Below are 23,616 nucleotides of genomic sequence, written 5' to 3'. Positions count from 1 at the left end.
AGAGGAAAGAGAATAGGAACCATGAAAGAGATACAGAAGATTGTTATTGAAGATACTTGAATTCAGTTGCAGATGTTTGCTTAAAGTTGTTATAGGAAATATGCCTCATTCATAGAAAAGAGAAGCAAGTTGTATTTTGTGAAAGTAGATTTGAAGTTTTATTGTTGTGACTATTCAGAGAAAACATTCTGTAAATTGGAAGAATATCTTAGAGATGTTTTAAAAAAGAAAAGCTTGTTATTTCTACTTCTGGTTTATTTGAAAAAAAAAAGTTATTTTGTGTTGCTTGCAAAAGCTTCTTGAATTTTGGAAGAAAATAAAAGAATTGTTTTCATTTAGATTTTACCTAAATTTTTACTTGAGGCAAATAGAAATTTATTATTGTTGGAAGTTTTTAAATATTTTAAATGGAAAAAGTTGTTTTATGTGAATAATTTATTAGAAGAAAAAAATCAATGAATTTCTTTATTTCCAGGAAAAAGTATAATGTATCTTGGAATAGTATTCTAAATTGTATTTTAGTTAGCATTGATTTAAAAGTTTATTAATTTCACATATATATATATATATATATATATATATATATATATATATATATATATATATATATATATATCTGATTTAACTTAAATGCTTTTTCCTTTAATTATTTTAGTTTAAAATTTTGCATGTAAATTCTCCTTTTAAAAAAATATATATATAAATTTATATTGAAATAAATTTCATCGTTTTAACTATGATTATAAAGGTTATGTAAATATAAATATATACATATATATATATATATATATATAAATATATATATTTATATATATATATATATATTTATATGTTATATTTAAAAAAAAAAAAAATTAAAAAAAAAAAAAGTTTTGGGCCCCCCGCTGACTCCACTGTGTGTACGCACAGTGGACGGCCGCGCGGCGCCCACTGTGTGCACACACAGTGGAGCCGCTTGCAGCTCCCACTGTGTGGGCACACAGTGGACGGCCACGGCCGCCACTATGTGGCCACACAGTGGGGAGCCGCTAGTGGCGCCCACTGTGTGGGCACACAATGGTGCCGCGGCGCCACTGTGAGCTCACACAGTGGTGCGTGCGGCCAACCCACCACCCAAAACTCCCGTGACCTGCAAACAGAGAAACCATGGCCGTCGTTAGGATCTTCGGCCCAGCAAGGAACTTTGGCTGTTAAAAAAAAATTATTTGGGTTAAAACCCTAGGCCAGATGGGGCTAGGGCAGTTCGGTTTTAAAATAAAAATAAAATTATTAATTAGTTTAGATATTGTAAATGTGAGAAAATTAGAACCCTAATTAGGGTTGGGGAAATTATGGTTTAATAATTAGAAAGTTAAAAAATGGCTTTTGAATTAGAGTTAAAATATTTATCATATAAGTAATATATATATATATATATAAATGTTTCCATATATATATATATGGGAATATATATATATATATATATGTATATATATATATATATATATATGAATTTTTGAGCATTTTGAATATGTAATTAAATTATAAATATATATATGTAGGTATATACAAATATGTATATATATATATATATTTATATATTCCTGATTTTAATTTGGAATAAATTATAAAGAGAAATTTTAATTTTAAAAAACAATTTATAAGACTGTATAGTCATATTGGAGGATAAATTAAAATTTCTCTCCTATATCCTTTAGTTTGATTAATTTAATAAACCTATTGACTAGATATCTCTTGGAGATAGCATTAAACCAGTCAGTCTCACGCAATTTAAAATTTAACAATTTATCGTTGCTTAGTCATTTCAGAATTAGCTCGAATTTAATAATGGAAGTTTCACTAACGTTTGTCGTAAGAGTGAACTTGTTAATTAAATTAGTATGTTTTAAAAAAAAAAATTGTTCTGTTTTTGCCCTAAATTTTGGGCATGACATTTTGGTATCAGAGCAGGGTTTCCACACTAGGAGCCTTACTCACTTACGTTTCGCCTTAGAATATTTTGTTAAATGGAATTTTGAATTTAAATAAATTTAATTCTAAAAGAAATAAATTAATTGTTTGTCTTATTTTCCTCTTAGGATGCCTCCGTTGACGCGACAAGCTCGCAAGCACGGATGGGGTCCTAGACATGTGCGCATAGCACGCGATGAGGTAGAGAGGGAGGCATCGGTTCCAGAGGAGAACCCAGAAGCACCTCCTGAACAGCCAAATAAACCTAACCGAGACCTCTTAGCAGCCATTCAGAATCTTATTGGCATTGTTCAGGAAAGGATTCCAGCTGAGAACCCTCAGGTTAGGAGTCATGACTCTGGGAGTCATAGATCTGTTGATAGAGAGCGAAGCAGAAGCCCAGCTCTGATTCCTGTAGAGAGTCAGGGTGGTAATGAGCCAGAGTCAGTGCATATGCCAGGACCACCTCCAGCGGTGGAGCCAGTTTATTTTGAGAGAGGTCGTCGAGATCCAGGGGATCTCATCAGGGAGGTCATGCGCCTCCAACCACCATCCTTCGGAGGTTCTACAGATGGGGTAGAGGCCGAGGCATGGCTTCTGAGTCTTGAGAGGTGCTTTGCGTTGCGTTCTTATGAGAGCAACTTGAAAGCACGTGTTGCAGTTCATCTTCTGAGAGGGACAGCCTCCACTTGGTGGAGACAGGAAGAGTACAAATGCGGATTAGTTCCTGATACACTCACTTGGGAGATATTCACAGCGCGGTTCCGTGAGAGGTACCTATCAGAGCACTTTAGGCAGCGTTGTATAGACGAATTTCATGATCTCCAACAAAAAGGCTTGTCAGTAAGCCAGTATGAGAGTAAATTCTTTGAGTTGTTGCCATATGTAGATTATCTAAAGGATGAGAAACTTCTTGTAAACCGCTTCATCAGGGGATTGAATGCCAGTATAGCCAGGCCTGTTAGGATGTCCGCTCCAGAGAGCCTTCGGGTTGCTGTAGAGAAGGCACTGATTGCCAAGGAAATTCAGGTTAGACCACAGGACAATAGGGATCGGTTTTAGAACCGAAATCCCGCACCTCAGACTTATGGATTCCAGAAACCACATTGGAAAGGGAACAACCAAAATTCTCAGGGGTTCTCCAAACCCCCTCCTCCACAACAGACACCACAGAACCAGAAATAGAAACCTCCACAGTATCAGCAGGGCTCCAAGCCCAAGCAGTGGCAGACTGAGGGATAGAAACGTGATCAGAGAGCACAAGGGCAGTACACATAGCCGACCGGGACCCAGCAGTCCTCCAGGGGTGGGTACAGCGGATCCAGTAGATCAGGAGGTCAAGCTTTTTCTAGGTCTCAGGGTGCCCAGTTCTAGGCACAGGGTGCTTGCTTTACTTGTGGAGCCATGGGGCATTTGGCGAGGGATTGCCCTCAGGGACAAGTAGCAGGGAGTTAGCGGATGGCCGCTTCAGAGCCGACAGTTGGTGATATGGGCAGGTCCCATAGAGTATTCGCAGCGGTTGACAACCGCCAGGTTGATCATCAGGCCACGGTTATCGAATCTTCAGGTATAATCAGAGGTAACAATGTATCTATTTTGTTTGATTTAGGAGCTACTGACTCCTTTATATCTCCATCGGTTGTGGAGCATTGCGGGCTAGTGGCAACTAGGTAGGATGTCAGTTGGGAAGTGGAATTAGCTTCAGGGGCTAGAGTGTCAGTGGAATCAGAGGTTAAGACATGTCAGCTGCAGATTGGCAAGACCACCATTTTAGTTGACCTTAGAGTGACTCCACTTGGATCTTACGGAATCGTACTTGGCATGGATTGGCTTTATGCCCACAAAGCTAAGATGGATTGCCGCCTAAAAAAGATCGAGTGTGAGGATGACCATGGTTCGCCCATAGTTATCACCGGGATTCAGAGGCCCGTGTCTCTTCGTATGACCTCCGCAATGCAGCTTAAGCAGAGCATGCGGAAGGGATGTCAGCTTTTTGCTATCACGATCAGTGACAGAGGGGAAGAGGAGGAAAAAGAAACATCGCTGGATGACCATCCTATCCTTAAGGGATATTCAGATGTATTTCCTTCCGAGTTACCAGGAATGCCTCCCCGCAGAGAGATTGACTTTCATATAGACCTAGTACCAGGAGCCGAGCCAGATTCCAGAGCACCTTATAGAATGACCACAAATGAGTTAAATGAACTTAAAATGTAGCTTGAGGAACTCCTTAAGAAGGGTCATATTCGTCCTAGTGTATCCCCGTGGGGTGCACCAGTCATCTTCGTTAAGAAGAAGGATGGATCTCTACGATTATGTATGGATTATCGGCAGCTAAATAAAGTAACCATCAAGAACCGATATCCTTTGCCCAGAATTGATGATTTATTTGACCAGCTTCAGGGTGCCAAAGTCTTTTCCAAAATAGATCTGAAGTCAGGCTACCATCAGTTGAGAATAGTGGAAAGTGATATCCACAAGACTGCATTTCGCACTAGATATGGTCACTATGAGTTTACCGTAGTCCCCTTTGGACTTACGAATGCCCCAGTTGTTTTTATGAGCCTCATGAATGGGGTGTTCCGTACCTTTCTGGACCGTTTTGTTATTGTGTTCCTCGATGATATACTAATATATTCTCGAAATGAGAAGGAGCATGAGGAGCACCTGAAATAGGTATTGCAGTGTTTGCGGGATAACCAGTTGTTTGGCAGCCTATCGAAGTGTGCTTTCTTTCGATCTGAGGTCAAGTACCTTAGACACGTTATTTCTGGTAATGGGATCTCAGTTGACCCATCAAAGATTAGGGCTATTATGGATTGGCCAGTGCCTACCAGTGTGACAGAGGTCAGGAGTTTCATGGGTTTAGCAGGTTATTACCGATGTTTTGTCGAGGGTTTCTCCAGAGTTGCACACCCTATTACCTCTCTTCAGCGTAAAGGGAAGAAATTTGAGTGGACAGAGAAGTGCAAGAAGGCCTTTCAAGAACTCAAGAAGGCACTTACTAGCGCTCCTATCCTTGTTGTACCAGATCCTTCAGTTGACTGCATGGTCTGTACAGATGCTTCCCTAGAGGGTTTAGGGGCAGTTCTTATGCAGGATGGTAGGGCCATAGCTTTCAAGTCTAGGAAACTTAAGACTCATGAACTTAATTATCCCACTCATGACCTTGAGCTCGCAGCAGTAGTGCATGCACTTGTGAGGTGGAGACACTTCCTTTTAGGACATCACTTTGAGTTGCATTCAGATCATTAGAGTCTTCAGTACATCTTCACTCAGCCGAACCTTAATGCACGTCAGAGGAGATGGATGGAGTTCTTGTGCGAATATGATTTTGACGTTCACTACATCAAAGGAAAGGAAAATGTAGTTGCAGATGCCTTGAGTAGGAGATGTCATGAGGTTTACACCATATCCATGGGCACAGACTTGAGAGACCGTATACTTCGGCACTTGTCAGAGGATGGATGGTATGCAGAGGTTTGTCAGGTATTACGTTCTCAGGTTACTCTAGAAGGGAAATATGTGGATTATTCTTTGGAGTCTGATGGACTGTTACGCCACAGAGGGCGCATTTATGTACCTTCCTCTAGAGGGTTGCGAGAGTTCATTGTCACGGAAGCTCATAGAGCTCCTTATGCAGTGCATCCTGGGGTTAAGAAGTTGCATGCTGACTTGAGGCAGTTGTATCATTGGTCGGGAATGCGGCAGCTCATTGCTGAGATAGTAGCTCGGTGTCTCGAGTGTCAGAGGGTAAAGGCAGAGCACCGCCATCCAAGTGGGTTACTTCAGTCTCATGCTATACCAGAGTGGAAGTGGGATACTATATCCATGGATTTCATCATTGGTCTCCCTATGTCTTCTCGTCGCCATGATGCTATCTTGGTGACAGTTGACAAGTTTACCAAAGTAGCTCACTTTTCACCAGTTCGTACTACATTCACAGCTCCAGCAGTAGCACAGGTGTTCTTGTGAGACATTGTTAAGCTTCATGGCGTACCCCGCAAGATTATTTCTGACAGGGATTCTCTTTTCACTTCTACCTTTTGGAAGTCATTACAGGCAGCTATGGGCACTAAGCTCAATTTCAGTACAGCCTATCACCCGGAGACAGATGGTCAGACAGAGAGGGTCAATCAGGTGTTAGAGGATATGCTTCGTATGTACATCATGGATCATCAGACCCGGTGGGAAGAGTATCTTCCCTTAGTGGAGTTTGCCTATAACAACGGGCATCACACTTCCTTGGGAATGCCACCCTACCAGGCATTATACGGCAGGCCTTGCAGGACGCCCTTGAGTTGGGATCGCATAGAGGATAGAGTTGCTATTGGTCCTGAGCTAGTTCGGGATATGGAACTGCAGGTGGATTTGATTAGGCAGTATCTCGGAGAGGCTCAGGATAGACAGAAGAAATATGCCGATGCAAAGAGGATAGATCGTAGTTACTTCGTCGGAGACAGAGTTTTCTTGAGAGTGCGACCGCATAAGAGTCCAATCCGTTACGGAAAGGGTTCTAAGCTAGCACCTCGCTTTGTAGGACCTTTTGAGATTTTGGAGAGGATAGGCCCAGTTGCCTACCGTTTAGCTTTGCCACCTAGCCTATCACGCATCCACGATGTGTTTCATGTTTCAGTTTTGAGAAAATATATTTATGATGAGTCTCACCTTTTAGATTGGGATGCCTTGTAGGTGGAGTCGGACGGGCAGCTAGCTTTGGAGCCCATTCGCATTTTGGCATGCCGGACATTGGCCCTTCGAGGTCGAGAGCTGGACCAGGTTAGGGTCCAGTGGGATTGTTATGATGAGGTTACAGCTTCATGGGAGGACGCAGCACGTATGAGATCAGAGTACCCTCACCTCTTTGATGAGCTCCAGGAGGAAGTTCATGCCTAGAGGGGGAGGATGTGAGGCCTCACCTCAACTCAGTTTGACATTTAGTGGATTTTATATTTTAGACTATTATGGATACTTTATTTTGATGCATTTTGAGACTTAGAACTTATATGATTTCAAGATTTGGATAACATTGCTATGATTTGATGATTTACTTACATGCTTTATGAGATAGAACACTACATAATTATTAGATAGAATGATATTGCAATGATAGATGTTGTTATTGAATTTGCAGGACTTTACTCTGAATATAGAACTATGATGTATGTTTAGTTTATGTGAATTGGGATGAAAATTGCTTATGTGAAATTGTTTGATAAAAGATGTATTCAATTTGTGCAGATGAAAATTGTATGCAAGTGATGATGTGCATTTTTATATTTTTGAATTATATTATATTTGGATATTTGGAAGTACTAATGTGTAAATTGAGATGCGCAGGAAATTTACCATGTGACCATGGAAAATTACGAAGAATCAAACTTAGACTTATGTGTGTTTGTAAGCTAGGGTTTGTCTATTTGGAGAGACAACACCCCGTTTGTGTTGTATTTTATTCGTAACAGTATATGCTGCATGAGTGTTAAGTGTTATTTAATTTTATTGTGTAAAAGCCTCAAAGAGACAATTTCATGTTTTATTTTTGTAAAAGTATTTTATTAAGTGTCACTTGACACATGTGTGGATTTAAATTTAATATTTTATTTTGTCTCTTGGTGGGAAAGTGTTCAATTATAGTTTTCTTAATTAAATTAATGTGTTGTCATAAATATTTTGGGAATATAATCTTTGGAGTGGTCAACTTATGTTTGACCCAAAAATAAACTTCAGAGGGGTTTAAAATGGGTTAAATGAACACCTAGGGGTAGTTTAATAGGGTTTCCTAAAGCCCATAAGGTATACCTAGGGGTTAGGGGTAATTTTAGGCAAGTTTCTACTTTATAATGATCTTTTTAACGCTTTAAAAATTGGCTTTTCTGAGTTGAGCGAAAATTGAAAATTGAAGTTAAATCTAATCAAGATTTTTCCTTTTGGAAGGAGAGTCTTTTTGCATTTTGCTTTCTTTCTTCTTTTTGTTTTTTTTAAGAATCCTGTGAGAACTGAGAGAGTGAGCTTCTTAAGGAAGATTTTTGGGAATAGCAGGGTAATCACCCACTCTCCATTTTTGGAGACAGAAGAAAAATTGGAAGGAAAATAATGTTATGGAATAGAGAAATTGAATAAGGGTAGAAGGAAAAAGATTTGTGGATTGGGCAGCTCTTCATCAGATATCATAATAACCTTTGGGCAGATTAAGGTTGGTTTCAATTATTACTTGTAAATGTCTTCTTTTTGGTTTATGTCTGGAAGTTGTTTGTATAAGAAATCTGTGTTCTTGAAAGTTTATATTTGAAAATCTCTTGGTATTTTTGCTTTATGAAATATTGTGTTTTGGGAGTTTTCTCAAGATCTCTTACTCTTGGGAGAGAAGAGGATCTTGAGGGTGGTAGTAGTGACAGCCCTCGAGTGAGAGACTCTCTTTTGAGAGAGATCACAAGGGATCTTTGTGTGACCCTTGCTGCATGGCCTGTTTGTGCAATGGGGGTCATAAGGAGGGATATAAGGCTAGAATGCCTTTGGGGGGCATAAGGAATAAGGGGTTGAGATTCTTGATATTTTTATTGTGCCATGAGGTGGCTTCTGGTTTATTTCATACTTGCAGTTCTCCTCAGGGTATTTGGTCCACTACCACCCATTGAAAATGTTCATCACCAGAGTGTGGTGCTGTGAAAGCCAAGTTGGGAATGTGTCTGAAAGTGAGTCTGTATGCATTGCTTTCTATGTGTTTTCCTGTTTGTAACCCGTCTAGGATTTGGTTCTCCGAGCTCGAGGGTGGCTACCAGTTAGCCTAGGCTGGGAGGTGAACACTCCGTGGTCATATTTGTGTTTTCTATTATGCAGGAAAATTCAGAGGAAAGAGAATAGGAACCATGAAAGAGATACAGAAGATTGTTATTGAAGATACTTGAATTCAGTTGTAGATGTTTGCTTAAAGTTGTTATAGGAAATATGCCTCATTCATAGAAAAGAGAAGCAAGTTGTATTTTGTGAAAGTAGATTTGAAGTTTTATTGTTGTGACTATTCAGAGAAAACATTCTGTAAATTGGAAGAATATCTTAGAGATGTTTTAAAAAAGAAAAGCTTGTTATTTCTACTTCTGGTTTATTTGAAAAAGAAAAGTTATTTTGTGTTGCTTGCAAAAGCCTCTTGAATTTTGGAAGAAAATAAAAAAATTGTTTTCATTTAGATTTTACATAAATTTTTACTTGAGGCAAATAGAAATTTATTATTGTTGGAAGTTTTTAAATATTTTAAATGGAAAAAGTTGTTTTATGTGAATAATTTATTAGAAGAAAAAAATCAATGAATTTCTTTATTTCCAGGAAAAAGTATAATGTATCTTGGAATAGTATTCTAAATTGTATTTTAGCTAGCATTGATTTAAAAGTTTATTATATATATATATATATATATATATATATATATATATATATATATATATATATATATATATGATTTAACTTAATGCTTTTTCCTTTAATTATTTTAGTTTAAAATTTTGCATGTAAATTCTCCTTTTAAAAAAATATATATATAAATTTATATTGAAATAAATTTCATCTTTTTAACTATGATTATAAAGGTTATGTAAATATAAATATATACATATATATATATATATATATATATATTTATATATATATATATATATTTATATATATATATATATATTTTATATGTTATATTTAAAAAAAATAAAAAAAAATAAAAAAAAATGTTTTGGGCCCCCCGCGGACTCCACTGTGTGTACGCACAGTGGACGGCCACGCGGCGCCCACTGTGTGCACACACAGTGGAGCCGCTTGCGGCTCCCACTGTGTGGGCACACAGTGGACGGCCACGGCCGCCATTGTGTGGCCACACAGTGGGGAGCTGCTAGCGGCGCCCACTATGTGGGCACACAGTGGTGCAGCGGCGCCATTGTGAGCTCACACAGTGGTGTGCGCGGCCAGCCCGCCACCCAAAACTCCCGTGACCTGCAAACAGAGAAACCATGGCCGCCGTTAGGGTCTTCAGCCCAGCAAGGAACTTTGGCTGTTAAAAAAAATTTATTTGGGTTAAAACCCTAGCCCAGATGGGGCTAGGGTAGTTCGGTTTTAAAATAAAAATAAAATTATTAATTAGTTTAGATATTGTAAATGTGAGAAAATTAGAACCCTAATTAGGGTTGGGGAAATTATGGTTTAATAATTAGAAAGTTAAAAAATGGCTTTTGACTTAGAGTTAAAATATTTATCATATAAGTAATATATATATATATATATATATATATATATATAAATGTTTCCATATATATATATGAATTTTTGAGCATTTTGAATATGTAATTAAATTATAAATATATATATGTAGGTATATACAAATATGTATATATATATATATTTATATATTCCTGATTTTAATTTGGAATAAATTATAAAGAGAAATTTTAATTTAAAAAAAAAATTTATAAGACTGTATAGTCATATTGGAGGATAAATTAAAATTTCTCTCCTATATCCTTTAGTTTGATTAATTTAATAAACCTATTGACTAGATATCTCTTGGAGATAGCATTAAACCAGTCAGTCTCATGCAATTTTAAAATTTAACAATTTATCGTTGCTTAGTCGTTTCAGAATTAGCTCGAATTTAATAATGGAAGTTTCACTAACGTTTGTCATAAGAGTGAACTTATTAATTAAATTATTATGTTTTAAAAAAAAAATTTGTTCCATTTTTGCCCTAAATTTTGGCCATGACAAATGAGGAAACTCGGTGTGGGAAAAACCTTAGTGGGATTTGTGACTCATAATATCCACTTACTGGCCAATAAGAGTATATTACTTACAATAGGGGCCTACACATGTAGGAAGGCCAATTGCCTAGAGCTCACTACTCAATGAGAAGTCACACTGACTTACAATGAAGATTATACTAATCCAATGATCTTTACTACTTTACAATAGCATCTCCAATGCCAGATTCAATACTGGTTCTAACTCTGTTCTTTACATATACCCTTGACCTATAATTCGCACATTAGGTCTGCCTAATAATTTTCTTTTTGTTCACTTCCTTACTTTTACAAATGTCTACAATGATCTCTTTTATATACAAGAGTCATTTTACAATTTGCCAAGTCGGCTTACAATAATAATCAAAATATTACATATCAAAAATCCTGTCGGCCTCTATGTCGGTATGCATCTTTTCTTCTGTGTCGGTGCTGGTGCTGGTGTAGAGTGATCTTGTTGATGCCGGTGCACTATCTTGCTTGAGTAATGCTTTGTTGGTATGATGTCTTGCCGGTGCCATAGGATTGCAAGGTTGCTATCAATGACAAAACCTTCAATCACACACAATGTCTCATTGGAGTGTCCATATGCCAACATTGGGTTGGTGCCCAAAATATTTCTAAGTCAGTGTTTTACCTGTGAGGCTGGATTGGAGCAGTAGACTCTAGCAGATTTTCTCACCAAGGTTTTTCCCATATTGGGTTTTCCTCATAAATCTGGAGTTGTGAATCACTTATGTGTGAATGATCTCTTTGGTTATCTTTCTTGTATTACTGGTATGACTGCTTAAAAGTTAAGCGAGTAATTGATATTTTGAGATTAGTTTAGAAAAGTGAAAAATCCAGAAACCACTGATTCACCCCCCTCTTAGTGGTATTCAGTGTTCAACATCTCTTTCATATCTTGATACACAACATGAACTTTCTCCTAGATCACACTTTTGTTTCCTAGATACAAAAGCTCTAAATGCAATCTCACATTATCCATGTGATTCTCCAAACTCTCTCAACTCAAAGGAAACAAGCTTACCAACCAACATATCGCTAGTCACAGGAGTTACACTTCAGATCTCATCAATAGTAGCTACTTTAGGCTTGTAAGAAGGAGGCAAAGATCTCAACACTTTAGCAACAATATCATCTTCTTCAAGAGTTCCACCTACACATATAATACCTAGGACAAGTTCATTCACCTTATCCATAAAGGTAGATATGTTCACATCTTCTCCCATCATCAACATTTCATACTTTCCTTTCAAACTTTATAGCTTAGCAACTTTGACATATTTATCTCTTTCATACAGGGTCTCTAACTTCTCCCAGATCTCATGTGTAGTTTACAAACCCATCACATTAGTCATCTTTGAATCAATCAAATCACTCAACAATTCTTCCTTAGCTCTTATGTTATGTTTAGCATCCTTGATCTCAGCAGTAGTAATTGGTCCATTATGAGGAACATTATAGGTGTTCTTTGTAATCTTCCAATACTCTTCTCTAAGACATTTCAAATGAACTTCTATTTGGTCTTTCCATACAAAGCAGTTATTTCCATCAATTCTCAGACTCTCCTTATTGAACACATAAGTTGTCATCCTAGATCTCCTCAAGTGGTCAACCCTCTTCTGAAGGATCTATCCTTGATACCAATTGTTGGCAATAATAATGAAGGGAACCTGAGAGGGGGGTGAACCAGTTTTCACTAAATTAAACAATTTAAGCACAATCTCAAATCTGATCAACTACAACAAGAATAAAGATAAAAATAATGACATCAACACACATAACACCAATATTTTGATGTGGAAAACCTGGTTAATGGAAAAACAACAGTGGGAACCTGCCCACAATGAGATAATACTCTACAAGTAGTATGTGTAAATATTACAATAGGGAATGCACATGCATTCAGGCACACTACCTAGAGTTCACTACTCAAAATGTAATGACCCAAAAGGCTCCAACCCTCAGGGAAAGCTCACTACATTACAATAATATTCAAATTACAATCTGGTTTAAATGAACTAAAAGAATAACATCTCCTAATGCCTGATGACAGTTCTAGTTAAGCTCAATTATCTGCCCTCCAACAATCTCTTCTCAATACATCAAACTAAAAGATGAATTCTCTTATTCGCACATACACCACTCTCTAATAATGCAAACACAACCACCATGCATGAATTACATGAATCTAACACCCATTTATACAATTCATCAACCTTGACTACAAGGTCGACTCAAAACCCTCAACACCTAATTAAAAATTACATCACATGATACATAAATAAACCACTAGACTAATACAATGCCATAGAAGACATAGCATGGACCTAAATCAAATCCTCGAACATGCAACACCACTAAAATTCTTGCCAAGATCAACCGCAACACGTTACACCACTGAAAATACCGCATAACACAAAGAATATCACCGGACCCAAAAGATCTTCAATAGAATGCACAATGATCAATGCAGACCACCCAAAAAAATAGGAAAGGATCAAGAAACACCAACAAGCATGTTAGAAGCATCTACAATAGCTACACCAATATCACTTATTCAAATCTTCATTGATCAATACGTTAACACTCAATAACACTTAACAACAATAATTTGGACTAGAAAGATTACTTGCGGAGCACCAAATCATGAACCATCTAAAGTGAAGATACACATGAACATCCAAAACACTCTTCCAAATCCATAGCCAAAGATATGATCCTACCGAAGTACAATGGATCAAATACCAGAACACTGCACCACTATACACTAAAAACTAATCTTCATTTGAATTCCACAAGTCAATCAAATCATCACACAACATCATGTAATCAATAAAGAATGAAGTATCTCTAGTTGATTCACCATCCCAAATGGATAAACCAACCAGATCAACTCACTGCAATCACTAGAGCACCAAAACATAGGAATATGTTGACATCAATGGCAACAACATATCCTATAAGAAGCAATATTCAACAGAGTCATGTTTATTTCAAAAACTTGAATTAAAAAATTAGTGCAAAAGATCACAAAGCAAAAGGATAAGTTTACAAGGTGAGCTAAATAAGTAAATTGAATCAATTGCAAAATGGGTATTGTAGCATGTACCAAACATGCCATGGCGTGTGATCAAAAGTGTACAAACTAAGTCTCATGGTGCATGCACAAAGTGTAACAATGAGCAAAGTGTATTGCCCACACTAAAGCAATTGTGCATGCCTTACTAGGAGAAATATCTTTAAGGTGGCATACATGCATCAAAAGATAAGCACATTGCCACCATGATATGGCCTGAGAAAGGACAAATCAAGGGAAATGATCACAAAAAATTAATGAGAAAGCACATAAGGGATCCACTAACTAGGGTAAAAGCACAAACTTGTGTCACACTTTTATAAAGGCACCAACCAATAGAACTAAGACTATTTATCTTCGACCACATAAAAGTGACATTTCTAAATTGAATTTTGAAATGATGTAAACTGGTCAAATTTGGAATTATTAATGAAATTTATGTATGTTATTTTAAAAAAAATTTAGCAAAGAAATTGATTTTTTTTTTATAAATTCAAAGATAAATTTTTCATTGCTAAAAAATGTTGAAAATCAGGGGTTCTAGTCGGCGCCACCAAAAACAATGAAAATGGACTTTTTTTTTTGGATTTGTTTCCAAATAGAGAACATATATATGTAGTGTTAAAAAAAATAAAATAAAATTTTGATGTATATTTTTCTTGTTATAATATTTTGAAGCCCAACATAGCTAAATTTGACAGTTTTCATTCAACATCACCTTTTGACTACTAAATTTATCATTATCCAAAAAACAAAAAAACCCTTGTCGAGAAGATTCTCTCATCTAGTGTAAAATAATTTAATTTTTTAAAAATTTCATTTAATATTTATTTTTTAATTTATAATCAGCCTCTTTTTTAACATTAAAAAGATACTCGCAATGTTTAAGTAATAAAAAATATTAAATATTATCAAAATAGTAAAAATAAAGTATATGAACAGATTCATGACTTCAAGCTCTACAAAAGGGTATTTTTAAATTTTTGTAAAAAAATATTCTGCTTGAAGAAAAATTGAGCAGAAGTGAAAAGTTTCAAAAATATAGTTTTTGACCTTTTTTGTGCCACATCACATGACACATAGGATAGTCCGGCCGGACTCAATATGATTGAACTACCCTTAGTTCTCACATAAAAAAAAAATTTGAATTTTTTTTTGGATGGTGCCATTTGAACTAAGGGAGTCTGGCCAGACTTCGCGGCCACCCGACCTAATTTTAGTGCCACATAGGTGCCATGTGGCACCACATGGCTCATGGGTAATCTAGTTGGACTCAGTTTGGCCATACTACCCTCCATTGGCCCAAAGTGTGACACAACTCCATGCTTTGGCCCATTAGTATGCATATTTGATAATTCATGTACATCAAGTATGATTGCATTGAATTGACCTCATCACCCAAAGATAGTGGAACTACAAGCATGATGGAAGAAGAGCACATAAGATGAACAAACAATTTTTTTTTTTGGGTCAACATGATAGAGACCAAAAAGAGAGATCTCTCACTTTGCATTATCCCCAAGTAGATATAACAAAGACACAATTATGACAATAACACATGTATGACATAATACATATACAACATATAGAAGAATTTAGATACAAATATAAGAATGACATGATAGATTCAACCTCTTTATTGCCTTGTGTTGAGGTTAAAGTTGAACTCCAAACAAATATCTTGAAACTTGTTAGTCCATCATAAAATATAAAAATGAAAGCTACAGGAAACTTAACTTCAACCAATGAAGTAACATGAAGTAAATCAAATAAACAAGATTATACCTTCTGTGATTTACACCTCATTGTGTCCTAACTCCACTGTTCTTGGTTATAGATGATTTGCTCTCAGACAAGCACTGGTAGATTCCAAGATGGAATATGAAGAATGGAATGATAGTTAACTGATACTATGATATGCATTTGCAAATGATTTAAGCTAAAATGCTATGAAAATGATTTATGCTAAAAAACTCTAAAATGCTATTTGCTTCAAAAACAAACTCACAGATGCAAAATGAAGACTCCTAGATGACTATTTGATTAGCTATTAGTATATTTTTCTATTAGTCTCAAAATGGCTTAGTAGATCTCTTTTTATAGATTTTTGAGTGCATGAGCTTAGGTGGCAGAGATCAATGGTCATGATCAAATCTTGCAGATTGGATGGCTATGAGCAAGAAGCTGAAGGTTGAGAGAAAGGGGGAAGGAGAAGACAAGTGCCACTCATCTCACCTTGATTGAATTGGAGACTTGAGAGGATATAGGATAGTTGGAGAAGATATAGGAATGAGAGGACAAGTGGACTCAAGTCCTCCTAAAATATAGGGATGTCAAGGAGAGAATATACAAAAAGATTAGGAAATATGTGTACGTACACAATATTTCATTTATTTTGGAAGTTGGAGATAAGTGGCTAATAAATGTTTTATTTAATTTAATTTTGTTGAATTAATTTAGCCACATGATGGATGAGTTGGCAAAGGAAAGATGAAGTGGAGATGGAAAGATGAGTTGGAAAAGGGATTAAATAATTAAGAAATTATTTAATATTTGAGACTATAGGATAGAAGAATAACCATTAAATATTAGATATTTAATTGATTAATTAGAGGAATAATTAAATATTAAATATTTAATTAATTGATTAGAAGAATAATTAAATATTAGATATTTAATTAATTGATTAGAAGAAAAGGATAAATGAATTAATTAATAAAATATTTTAATTAAATTTATTAGTAGAAGGACATGAAATGAATCAAATAAATTAATCTTTTCAAATTAACTATTTAATAGAATAATAAATATTAAATAAATATTAAATATTTATTTAATCACTCAGCCATTTTTATGTGTATACATTTTGCCTCTCTTTGAAATGACATTCAGACAACATTGTTTCAGAGAATAAATCAAGTCTCGATAATACGCCTGATGGAAAAATCATGATTGTGTGCCCCCTCGAGAGATTGATCGTGAAATTATTGAAATTTTTTGGATTGAACGATTGATCTCATGATAATTGAAAAGATCCTTCAATTAAATTTATTTGTGAAAAATAAATAAAATTTCCCCACTTAAAAGCATTAATTACCCTTTTAAATGGTAATTATAAAATTAACCTAGGTTAATTTTATCCTCATTTGCATCCTTGTCATCTTTTGGAATGAATAGAATTGTCTTGCTGAGCTAGCAAAATGGTGATTTTGTTCAAAAGCTATCGATTTGAGCATGTACGATGTTATCAACAACATCCTGAGTATGGTTATCCGGTATGTACCTTATCCCAAGATTGTTTTCAACTTTTCGTACCAATTTCCTTGTTTTTCAGCATGTGTTAGGGTTTGTTTTTAATTTTCTGATTTTTTATTTTGCATTTTAGTGCTTTTTCTTCGTAAGTTTTCTCATATGAATTTTTGGTTCTCTCTTTTGTTTAGAATGTTAGTGCTTTTGATCCATGTGTTCATGCATATGTTAAAAAGGTTAGTGCTTTTGATTGTTTTAACGCTTTTGACTTGTGTGTTAGCGCATATGTTAAAAAGGTTAGCGCTTTTGTTAGATTTAGCGCCTGTGGTCAATAGAATAGCGCTTTTGTCTTGAAGAATAGTGATTTTGCTTTAGATGAATTTGTTTTATTTTGTCTATGTTAAAATTCATTGAGATGATTTGATTTAGGCATTTTGATGTGCAAATGTGATAGATAGGTATTCAAATGATGTCTTGATTGATTACAATTTTGATAATTTTGATTGATAGGATAAACGATTGATTGAATTGATTTGTAGATTGATAGGGTAGCTCTAAGAGACCATTTCAGTTTCTGATGAAGATCATAACAGAGTTTGATTCAACTCATTGATTGGTAGAAAACCATGATTGATAGTTTTAGGTTTATTTTGATAGCCTGATTTGCTTGGTTGAAAAGATTTACCATTTGTTGATGTTATCGATTATTTATTTGGTAGATTGATATATTAGTGTTCTCTTTGGATTTGATAGATAGATGATTGATAGAGATCAAATTTTATTTTTAAATAGGAGAAAATCAATGTTCTCTAGTGTCGGGAGAAATTCCCGGCCATGCGCCATTTAGTGCCAGAGCTTACACAAGCTGAGATTAGACATATAGATGCCTATAGATTACACCATTTGTTATACATGCCTGATATTACCCATAACAGGGTTTTGTTGATTGCCTTATCAGAGAGATGGCATAGAGAGAATAACACTTTCCACCTGCCCACTGGTGAGATCACTGTCACACTCGAGGATGTCTAGAGGATTCTTCACATCCTCATGACTAGTGAGTTAGTCCAATGTGAGTTTTAGGATCTTGGAGGGATAGAGGCTTGTAGAGCCATATTTGGTGGTGAGAGCATTTCCAAAGGAGAGATTCAATGGGAGGATATGATCATGTATTACGAGACTCTCCCAGTTATTCTTGTAAGATTAATTGGCAGATTCATCTATCTAGATAGGAGATCTTGAGGTTTCATTGTTGGTTGGGGTGAGATTCTATAGAGAATGATGAAACATCAGACTTGATATGCATGGGGTATTTGCATGCTTGCTCATTTATATCCTGATCTTCATCAGGTTGTCTTTGATGATGGTGCTATTTTGTCTACAGGATGTACACTTTTGTAGATCTAGTGTTGGGAGCACATTGTTGTTACTCATCCTATCCATCATAGAGTTTGTGGTGATAGGCAGCCATATGTTTATTTATATGCAGGTATCCTTACTCGGCACAAGCTAGGTAAGATGGAGTATTGGTGTTGGGTTCTAGATTCACTGGATAATATCATTTAGAGACCTTATATTGATCGTGAGCCATGGATGGATGATACATGGATATTACCATACATCCTACAAATTAGATATCCGATTGGTCATACTCCATACATAGTTGATTAGTCATATTTTGAGACAATTTGGTATCATTCAGCACATGCCTACTGGTGTTGACATGTATGCATGACAATACAAGGATAGGTGATATTGGGGACCTTCTTTGTCTTTTGAGATATCACACACAGAGTTTTTGGCTACACCTCAGGTAGATTATGATTTGAGATTACACATTCTAGATCTTGGGGTGACTGCGGATTATTCTCAGTACATGCTTGCAAATCCTTTTCCTCGGATTATTGATCCAGCAGACCCTCCTCCCAGCTTAGGAGATGGCAAGGATGATTCAAATGATCCCATCATTAGGAGATGGAGACAGAGACAAGAGCTTAGAGCTTCTTGAGGGGCTGGAGGTAAGGGAGATGAGCTAGGTGGAGGTGGAGGCAGAGGCAGAAGTGGTAGGAGACCTGAATGAAGAGGAGGTCAATTGAGAGTCTATGGAGGACCTTTTGGACCAGTTGGCAGGGTTGGGATACCACTTCCCATGGGAGGGAGAGATGCCAGATGGATTGTGAGGGAATAATTCAAGATAGGTATGAGATCAACGAGAGGATTACCCTCTACAAGAGGAGATAAGAGCACTGGATTGGATGGGGGTTGAGGGAGAGGCATTAATTTTGTTAGATTCAGCTAGATCCTTGGGTTATTATAGCTCATGGCAAAGAGGATGAGGATTCAGAGGATCATGTTCCCCTCATTAGATGACTGGTCTTGAGAGCTACTCGAGTTGAGATTCCAGCAGGTGGAGTGGAAGGTGGAGATGAGGGGATTCATGATCATGTTCCCAAGCAAGATGTGCTAGAGTAGGAGACCTTGGATGATCTCAAAGCACAGATAGATCAGCTTAGGGCATAGGTGCAGACTCTTATGATAGAGAGAGACAAGGTTGTTAGGAGAGAGTAGGATACTCAGGGTTTTCTTGATCACATTTAGTAGGTTGGATCTGGCACTTTCTCAGCCAATACCGTCAGAGCACTTTTTTGGACTGGGAAGGAGATAAAACACTAGCAATGATTATATAAGGATTTAGTCATAGAGAGTCAAAGATCAGGTAGCTACTATAATAATATGAGGAGGGATACTAGGACTGGTGGTGTCATGGGACCTCCTTAGAGGAGTAGTGATCAAGGAGAACAACCATCTAGAGGATCTTCTCACCCACAACCACAGAGATAGACAAGTTAGGTGGTAGTGGCACATGACAACCTTGACTTGTAGACATGATTTATATTGGTGAGGCACTTGTATTTTATTATTGATCTGATATCATTCTATACTTGGACTTTTTATTGTTTTATGATGATCTTTGGTTTATTATGCATGGTACTTTATATGATGATCTATATGCATTGATTCATATATTATGTTTTTATTATCTTTTCTTTCCTTTTTTTTATGATGATGATGTTCTATATGATACAATGATGATGAAATGAAAATGCAATTGATTTTTGATTTTGATGATCATGAATGCAATTAAAAAATGATTACTAACTTAAATGATATTCTTTACTTAAATGATGCAAATGCAATGATCTATATGAGAATGCAAATGAATTTTGTTTTTAGTTATTTATTTTTAATGTGTATGCATATAATGATTTGAACTGCAAATGATCTACATGAAATGTATTTAATTTCAAGTTTGATGATTAAATACTAATGATGATAAAACTTATGCAATGGATGCTTATATGCAATTCTTATGATTATGATGAATGAATCTAAGTGCAAAGATGCAACTAAATGACTTTAATGGACAAAAATGAACTAAAATGATAATGATCCTCATGTAAATAAAAATGATGATATAGTACATGATTAATGAAATGCACTTAATGGTATGTAAACTAATGCAATGATTGAATGCAACTAAATAAAGTGAATGATGATATCTTAAATGATCAAATTGCAAAATTATTTTGTTTGTCCAAGTTGTAGCGTCATAAATTGTACGCACTTGCTAGGGTGGTACAATTTCACACTTGCTTTAGCTCCCGCCTTGGCGAATCTTGCACTTTGCATCACATTTTCCCTTTAGCACTTAATTAATTAAATTAATTAGGTCTAAGGTTCTATTTCATCATCTTCCACATCATAAAGTTGGGCCCTTTCATTAAAGTGTTCCCTTTTCATTTTATTCCTCCAATACATCATTTAATCAAAAACCCTAATTAGGTTCTATTTTGAACTTGGGGGCTTGATTTCGGGGGTCAAAACATCTCGAAATCACCTGTAACTTCGAGATTCTCTCTAAAATCATCATATCCGACGGCCCTGAAAATTTGGTGAAAAGTTGTCGAGACCATGGTGCCCGGAGTGCACACGGTCCTGGACATTTTTCTTGAAATTTTAGGAGCGCAATCCAATCATAAAATAAAGCTTAACCCCAAGAAATTGGCACGAGATTCAATCTCTAGGTCAGCCAAAAGTTGAAATTAAGACCTAGGGTTTCATATATAAGAGCTCTCTTTCTTCATGTGAAAGGATGGGAATTTTGGTTTTAGGGACCTTTTATGCAGCGAAAGAGCAGATCTTTGAAGACTTCAATAACATTCAACATCCATCCATCAAGCATTCATCAATTTCATTCATCCATTTAGGGCTTTGAAGGCATTGAAGAGCAACAGGAGATCACCGACTGAAGATTGGCTTGTACCCCTCCCTTGGGGTTGGGTATGATTTCATGTTGTTTTCATGTCTTTGCATAAGCCTCATTATATCATTTGTATTCATGCTTTAGATCACTTTTCATCTTGGTTTGGAGCATTTACATTATCATTTACAAGCAATTAGGATTTACTTTGTAGGTTGCTCTAGTTTGCTTACTTGCATTTTAGGATCTTCCACACACACAAGTTCTGCACACACACTACTTTTATAATACAACTTGGCTATTCGTGGAGGTGGAAATCACCAAAGCAAGGGTTTGACTAAGGCAAAACCCTATATAGCCTCCCACCATACCTTTTTAGATATAAGTGCAGATTTTGAGATTAGGACGACGCCGCAAGTTGCAGATCCAACAGAAGCAGATGGAAACTGAGCTACACACCAAATTTCAGGGCAAAAGACCAGGACAGGGCCACGGGGTGCCGTGGTCCTACCAGGATAGGGGCGCTGGGTGCCCTGGTCCCTGGGACAGTGGCATTAGGCGCTCTGGTCCCTCTGTCAGATAGCAAGTTTTAGCATTTCCGACAGCTTTTCAGCTTGCAAAATAGCAGTTTTAGGAGCAGTATTAGGACAGTGGAGCCTGCACCCCCATCCCAAACATTTTCACTCAGATTTTAACTCTGGGTATGCATCTGCATTCTTGTCTTGTCCTTGTGTTTATAGCTTTCCATTGTTTAATCTCAATTCTACAATCTTGTTATTAGTTCATACTTGCACTTTGGGGTTAGGAATTGAACTTGCATCATTTTATCTTTCAATTACAACAAAGGAATAGAAACCCTAATAGGTAGCCCATGGCTCTCTCTTCCACAAAAAGAAGTAGCCAAATGTGTGATACCTCTAGGCTCTTTCGTATTCCACAATGTGTGTCAAAAGGTAGGATTAGGGCATGTTAGCCTAGTCTCGCTTTTTTTCCCTACACATTTTGGTGAACCCAACGTGAAACTATTATTGCTTTCTCTTGCATTGCATTTGTTAGATCTAGATCTAGATTTAGTGTGTTTCATTTAAGTATCATTTTTCATTTAAAAAAAAAAGAAAGAAAAAAAAAAAAGAGGGAAAAGAAAGAGTGTGTTTCTTTGTTTCTTTGCATTGTGTGTTTAAGTTTTATGCAATTTTTATTTCAAAATGTTAGATTTTTATTTGCAAGATGTTCACATTTATGATGATGTATGCAATTATGTTGATTATGAGTATAGCCAAGATGAATTAGATGAAGCTTTAGATGAGTTTTTGAACCCTAAAGATACCAAACCTTCATTTTACCAAAAACTCATAAACATTGTTACTATGCCATTTCGGTGTGATGAGAAAGATAAGTCGAATGATTCCTCTCAAGGGTACATTCCTACCAACTCTTCCACTAAATCTAGTAACATGGTTGTTTTCAATGATCCCCTCTATGAAGAGATGTCTCCTTTTGAATCAAAAGATAAACCTTTTAATAGATATGATCATGCTTTGTTGGATGATGCTCTTGATGACTTTGTGGCTTTATCGAAATCTTTAAACAAGAACAAAACTTCTAAATTAGTTAACATGATAAACTGGAATGAGCATAATAAGCCTCTCTTTGAAGTCCAAGGTGCTTATCCTTCTCCCACCTTTCAAGTTCCTAAATCACCTCTCCTTACTGTCCAAGGAGGGTATGGTCATGATTCCTTTCTTACTCCGAATAAACCTATCATCACTGTGCAAGGAAGAAAACCTATAAGTCCTTATAGTTATGCCAAGCAATTAGCTAGAGAGATTTATCATGCGGTTGCCCATACTTATAATACTAGAAATTATAGGCAGCCTAATCCTCCTCCTGTTACTCCAGTTTCTCTTCCTAATCCTCAACCAATTCTTCCGCAAGATCCACGTATTTCACAAATGCTTAGTAAGGACTATGATCTTATTGAACAACTTAAAACTACTCTGGCAAAGATTTATATTTGGGATTTAGTTCAAACTTCACCTGCCTATCATGGGATGTTACAAGATGCTTTAAAAAATTTAGATGTCCCACCTGCAGTGACACCTAATAATAATAATAATAACATGGCTTCCCTGATTGATTCTACAAGCAAACCCGAAGCTCAAATTGTGTTCACACAAGATGAGTTACCTTCTCATGAAATTCAAAATCAATATGATCCTCTTATGATTGTAGTTATTATCAATGAAAGTGCTATAAGATGAACCCTTGTGGATAATGGATCTGACCTTAATGTTTGT

The sequence above is a fragment of the Cryptomeria japonica genome, chromosome 7, assembly GCF_030272615.1.
Source record: "Cryptomeria japonica chromosome 7, Sugi_1.0, whole genome shotgun sequence".
Lineage (NCBI taxonomy): Eukaryota > Viridiplantae > Streptophyta > Pinopsida > Cupressales > Cupressaceae > Cryptomeria > Cryptomeria japonica.
This window is presented reverse-complemented; position numbering follows the sequence as displayed.